Source organism: Drosophila subpulchrella, chromosome 2L (genome assembly GCF_014743375.2).
Source record: "Drosophila subpulchrella strain 33 F10 #4 breed RU33 chromosome 2L, RU_Dsub_v1.1 Primary Assembly, whole genome shotgun sequence".
NCBI classification, from domain to species: domain Eukaryota; kingdom Metazoa; phylum Arthropoda; class Insecta; order Diptera; family Drosophilidae; genus Drosophila; species Drosophila subpulchrella.
The window spans coordinates 7656497-7663655 of NC_050610.1; positions in this window are offsets into that span (position 1 = coordinate 7656497).

Sequence of the window (7159 nt, forward strand, 5' to 3'; positions counted from 1 at the left end):
GTTCAAAGAAGACCTAACTATTGGAACAAGTATGTTAGCACTTTAACTTGTGTTTTCTATAGAACCAGAGGAAAAGGAAGCTTGGTAAATGCGGAAATTGAATTGAGGAACACTATGAAAGAAGTAAAGCAAAAGGATATTAACCTTAAATGGAAAAGATAGTGGTTGTGGAGGGTCCCAAATGCTTGATGAGGAAATTCGAAAAGCTAAGAGGACATAACAGAGCGGAACAAAAACGAAATCAGCTTGGAATCGCGACACAAGATGTCAATTTCATTACGAAAAGGGACACTGCGAACAGGACTCATCTGCATAAAAGGGAAATTATTTTTCCTATTTTTTTCTGGTTGTTTTCCTTCTCCTTTTCGCAATTGCAATCTGCTTGGAAAAAGTTTTCGCCAAGAATGATGGCAAAAACGATGTATAAATAATTTCCAGCAAAAACTGCTGAAATGAAGTATTCAAAACAATTTCCGCAATGCACTGCAAGAGGCACTGAATTAATGTAAAGTTAATAAACTCAATCAAACAAAATAACGAACAGATGAACTAAATTAAGTTCAAAGTAAATGGAAAAGATGCCCGTGAGCCAAAAAAATACACGAAATGCTTAAAGAAAATGGCATAACCATTCCATTATTAACCCATTGCATTGACTGCGGGCTCTTTTTATTCGCAGTCCATTGTTGGAAACTTTGAAAAACCCACGGAATCCGGTATAAAATGAATGCAGCTGCGACTGCATATTTTTAAGGCTGCCTCAAAAAAGAGAAAAGAAATTCGAGCAGGGGACCAAATACTTTTTGTGCATGCCTAGCGAGCCTAACAACAGAGACATTTCCTTACATACAACATATTATATGGGGAGGATGGGGCCAACATATGCCAGCGGAAAAAGTTTTTTGCGGAACATGCTTGCCATACTTTTGGTTTTCTTTGAAAGCAGGGAGAGTGCTTTATCAAGCAGGAGGTACAAAGTAAGTCCAAATATGTGGAACCAAAAGGAATTCTTATAAATGGAAGAGTGTTCAAACACAAAGAAAATAACCCTATTAAATGGAGAAGATAAATACTTTCCATGTTGGTCAACCCGCAAACTTTGGGCAAGATAACACTCGACTTAAATTTGAATAAGCCAGCTTCGCCTCCAACTTTGCTTCTTCATCCCTTGTAATTGGCGCAAATGAGCCATATCAAATTTGATTTGATTTCAGCAACTGAGCCAAAGTGAGGATAACAATCGAAGGACAACACTTAGAGCAAGTGCAAGTGGAGGAATGATAAAAATATCAACAAGCAATAAAACATTCAGGCGCTGGAGTGGGGCTAAGAACTCTGAGCTAAGGCAGCCAAGTGAGCACTGGAGGAGTATTGTCCAAATGACATCAATAAAATATTTAAGGCCAACAAGAAGGCACGGCTAAAAAGGGAAAATCGCAGACTCGAATGTCCTTGTGCCACGCCCCCTGGTAAGTGGTGCAAGAAAAAACCCCCATTGAGGAAGGCTAGGAGGTGGAAAACTGCTCTTCAGTGGCGCCGTGGCAAACGAGCTTAACAGGATAACCAGGACCAAGGATGTGCAGGAAAACTCACTTGAAGCTGGAACTCAATCCTCGCCGGAGTTTCTCGTCTCGTCTCGGTTTCATCTTGACTTTGAAGTGGCATAAAGGAATTTGAATTCAATTGCAATCGCTAACCAATCCTTCTTTTATATTTCCCCTTTATAACCGCGCCATAACCGAGTTTTTATTGCAGCTTCACCCTTTTTGGTTTTTCCTGAATCATTTGTCGGCAGCCAAGGACTTATCCTTGTTGGTTGAATAGAGAAGAGAAGAGGATTCTGAGGGAGGGGCGCAGTTTGTTTTGCCATTGCGTTGATCCGCTCAAAAAACCGCGAATGCCAATCAAAGCAGAAGGAGTCGAAAGGACTCGTAGATGGGTTCTGGATGATAGGATACCAATTGAGATGGCAGATAGCAAATGGACAACCCAAATGGGTGGGTCCTTAAAGGATGCTGCTGCCTTGGTTTTCATTGCTCGTCTCCTGATTTCTCATAATTTGTGCACTGCTCTATCGGAATTTGTGTTACGTTTCTGTAATCATTCCCCTTTGAAACGCTCCAAATCTTGTGCTCGATTTTTGCTGCCAGAAATTTACATATTTTAATCAGAAATTGTCGATTTCCCAACGGCAATCAATTTGCCGGCAAACGTTGCTGCCTCAGAGCAAGTCTCATTTTTAGTTCAGTGGAGATTTCAGCTTTGATTTGGCCTGATCTCATTTTGTTGGGCAGTTGCAAATTGGTTTTTGAGAATTTCAACTTTGGGCTGCGAGGCTTTAAAACGGAATTAGTCCAAAGTCCACGGGGAAGGATGTCAAGCAGTCCACGGAATGATAAATGACTTGGGCGGGCGACTTCATATTAAAGTGGATTCCTATTAAAATCCCTCACCCACAGAGTTCACAGTCAATAAAGTATCAAATTACCTTTTAATACGCCACATGGCTTAATGAGCTGCCCTCCCTGCCCCGTTGGCCACCATCAAGTTAAGTGTTTTACAGCTTTTTCTCGTGTACTTATGTTAATTTTTCATTGGGTCCAGAATCTGTTTGTGGGCTGTTAATGCGTTCAGGAAATTTTACAATTTTAATGCAAATTTAATACAATTAGGCGGGCACACGGAAGCGTCGAGTTTAAAACGGAAATGGGCAGAATGGCAGGAGGCAGAAGGTTGAACTCGGGGAAAACCAATAATCAGCCTGAGCAAACTTTCTTTGTGGATTGAGATAGAGAACGATAACGAGGCAGGGGCTGGGAGAGAAGGGGAAAGCCCGAAAATGCAATTGGGACATAAATTTCCATTTTCGGTTTTATGCCCCCGAGAGTTCGCAGTAATTTAACGCTAAGTTTTCCGCTTCGGCCGCCTCTTTGCCTTCGGGGCCAGGCCACAATAAAATAGTAAACATGAATAAGAAAATAAGTCGCGCAAAAAATGAGAGAAAGAAAAGGGAATTTTTGCTAAGTGTCTTGGCTGTCTTGGCTATCCTGTCTGGGTCTCCAGTTGACCGCCATCGCATCCTGGGCCTGGGAAAAAGTTTTCCCCTCGCAGGGCAGCCAGGGGGATCCTCAATTTACGCAGCTGTGAGTGGTTTTTGTTTTCCTATTTATCTTGGCCTGGTTACTAGAGCTCTACTCCTAGCCCTTTTTTCTATTTTGTTTTTTTTTTTTTTTTGGTTGTGGCGGCAGTTTAATGTCATCATAAATACAAATTCAACTTGCTGAAAGCTTCTGCTCTTTCTCCCATTCCTGTTCTTCAACTTGAACTTCACGGTTTGCCACTCTGTTTTTCTCCATTTTTCGGACCACATTTAGTTACTTTCGGCGGCTTTAAGCCCTTGTCCTGCCGCAATTCTATTAAGCGAATTCAGCCGCAAGTTGCCTGAACCTCTGGATTGCCTATAAATCTCCACTGTTATCAAGCTAACCCGTCCACTTATTCATGCCCCTAGTACAGCATGCAGCTGGACGGAAAACCGGAGCTCCATAGCTCTACCAGTTTCAGACTACATTATTTAGCATTTTTCCTCGGCAGAACATAAAACTATCAGGGTGTAAAAAGGGCCGAAGCAACATGGGAATGCTCTATGTGGTGAATTAAATATTTAGCAAATCAAAATTGAATCAAACTTGTTGGCTTTATAATATTTGTTGGAATTTTGTTAAAAAATACAAGCTAAAGCATTTGTAAAGGTTAAATTAATGTTTTATAGAATTTTTATTAATTTTTTTCCGAACTTTGAAAACAAGTTTATTGGAGCATATTTCCAATTGCTAAACTGGCTATGTTTAATTGCAATTAGATTTTCGTAAAATGTTGAAAAGTGACCACCAATTATTGTTCTTCTCATTAATAAATAGGTTATAAAAATGTATAAAAATAGGCTGTTAGTATTACCAATTATTGTTGTTCTTCCTAATAAAATATTTGAAATAGTGTTTTAGTTATGCAACTTTTTAATAAAGTTTTCTATATATAACCCTTTAAATTTCTTAGAATTTTTGAAGGTTGGAGGCAATCTGTAAGTGTCCCAATACCAGGTTATAAATAAATTAAACAAAAAATTCTTAGAATTTTTATCAAATATGAAGCTTTGTAACGCATTTCGAGACCAATGAAACAGGGAAAAAACAAATGTCTAGGTCAAATTTTTTTCACTGAGTAGCTTTAAGTTTTAAAAGAAATTATCTTATCTTGCTTACATAAAATTCACCCAAGGAAGGGCATTCGAGAGCCACAAGTCCCTGGAGGGCAACCCTCATAACGGAAGAGGAGAAACAGACGCACTTGTTCCCGGGCCATGTCCTTGCACTTGAGCAGCACTAACAAATGCAATCAACGGAAAAACTCTGCAACGGCAAAAGGCAAACCACCAGGGCACATATACCTACCTATACCTGCGTTCTGCCACCGGAAGAGGGGAATCCCCATTCCCCATTCCCGACATCCAAAGCGCTACAAGTGCCGCCTTTCGGCTTTGCCTCGCGTTTTGTTTTACCGCTGAGTGCAAATTATTTATGCCACATGGGGGAATAACACACCTCAGACCCTTTTGCACCTGGCAATGCAATCAAAGCGAGCGGCGAGAGGCAAATAACAAAAGCCACAATGCCACATTGCCACATTGCCACTTTCCACTTGCCACTTTCCACTTTCACTCGAGTGCAATTCGGCTATGGCGCCATTTCGCCACTCGCTCCTCTCCCTCAGACCGGAAGTTGAAGTCTTTTGTTTTCATTTCCGTTATTTAATGCGAGTGCCAGCCAAGGCTGTTTGTTGCTATTGTTGGCGGTCCTGTTTTTAGGTGCCAGCTGCCTGGCTGCCTCGACTAACATAATATATGAGGGGGAAAACCCGAAGCCTTAGCCCCCGCGGCTCCCCATGATGAAAGTTGCCCCCTTTCAACAACTTTTAACGCAAACTTGTTGGCACCTAGTTCCCTTCGCCACTTGAAAAGAATTTGCATTTTAGTCTTCGCCAGTGTTTGTTTGTTGGCTTTTTGACTGCATTTTGAAAAATGTTTGCATTTTACCTGGCGAACTTTTCTTCGGCGTGCTCTCATCCTTCCATTTATGCTTTTTCGCGGTTCTTTTCTAAACGAAGTTAACCAGATTTTCATGTGCAGATAATGATTTTCGCTTTATTTGCATGCGATTTTTTTCAGCTTCCTCTTTTTTGTGGCTTAGTCCTTTTTTAAAGGATTTCTCCTTTTCACTTGGTTTAGTGGCTGTGTGGAATTTATTGCATACTTTTGTGCGCGCAGAAAATGAACTTGGTCTGAAACTCTGGACTGCATTTATAAGGTAAAATCTAGATTGGGGAGTCGATAGCGAAAAGAGTTTCCATTGAGACAAAATTTATAATCCTCTTTTGAATATAAGCTTCTGCAATCAATGACTGGACTCTGAACAATATTGATTTTGAGTTTACAGGGATTAAATGGGATTCTGATTTATTTCGTAATTAATTGGGAATAACTATTGGTCATCTGTTGAATAGAAACATAGTTAACTGAACGGTGAAATCTTTGTAAGCCTTTAAGACTACACTTACCTTCTCTCTTGGCAATTGATTGGCTCAATTTTGCTGAGCTTGAGCTGCTTACTTAACCCATTGATGCCCATATTCGTGCTAACAAGTTTGCTACTGCAACTTTTTCGCCCAGCTGCTCGCTCAATCTGCTGCCACACACATTCCCAAACTGGAGACGGCCACAAATTGCTTTTTAATAACTCAACTAAGCCAACTTAAAACAAGCAAAACAACCGCAGTGTGGCAGCACCCAAAACAACGCCCAACAACCTTCAACGGGAAGTTAAATGAAGGCAGGAACTGTAACATCAAAAGCAACTCCAGGCCACACTGCCAAAAAGGAATATTACAAAATTAGAATATCTTAAATTAACCAAACGAGCATTGTGTCTAAAAGTAGACCAAAGTGTCTATAAGTAGGCAACTATAAATATATAGATCTTTTCACTGCATACTTTTAGGCACTTTTAAAAGACAATTCAAGCCGCTGGTGTTTTTTTTAATTTCTTTTTTTTTATGCATTTTTGTTGGACAGTTGAAACCGTGAACGTTTTTGTACAACTATATTATATATTACAATAATTACTATATTATTATATTACAAAAATTTTTAATGAACGACATTTGTAATTACAATCAAGTGTTTATGAACTATACATTAGAAAGTTACATGATAAATAACTAACATGCTTAAAAGTGTCTAAAAGTAGGCAATAATATATAGGTTTTTTACTGCGCTATTTTAGGCACTTTCAAAGGACAATTTAAGACCATGCTATTTTGTATGGAGCCCTTATATATTAAAAAATAATATAAAATATTTCAATAAACAAAAGACATTTCTAATTACCATCAAGTTTTTAAGGAATATACATTCGAAATTTGGTAATGTAAGATATTTAACCAACTTATTCTCAGTGTAGGCAAATCTGCATTCCCATCCAGGATCTCTCCCTACTCCTTCTGTGGCTGCTGCAAATCTCTGTTTCTGAATAGTTTCCCGGCCTGCCCACACACACACACACTCTCTTGATCCTGGATGAAGTCCACCCTGTTTGCTCCGTTTCCGTCCTGTCGAAACTTTAAAACTTGAGCAATTTGAGAATTTAGTGGCAAAGTTTTGCATCAATTTTGTGGTTGCCACTTTTTCATTATCGTTCGTTGTTCGTGTTGTTGTCGTCATTTTCAATCCTCATTCCAATTGTTGTTTTTCGGCAAATTGCGTCTGCAGAGATTCCTCGCCGGACAACCGGAAAATGATAAACTGCTTAGACAAATATTGCAATCATTTCGGTTCACAGTCCCAGTTTGTTGTTCTTGTGCGGAGGTATAGTTTGCCTCTGGCAGTTTCCAATTGAGCCGGCTGAAAGGATAATCAGGATGATCGTGCTAAAGAGTTGTGGTGAGTTTGATTGGAATAATACGAATTAACTAACGGATGGGAGAAGGCATTTTGATGAGCTTAAGTTACAAAATATGAGTTATAAGTAATAAGTTATAACCAGTGGCGGATCCAGAATTTGGTTGTGGGGGGGATAAAAAAAAAATTTGTTAAGTAGAAATTAAA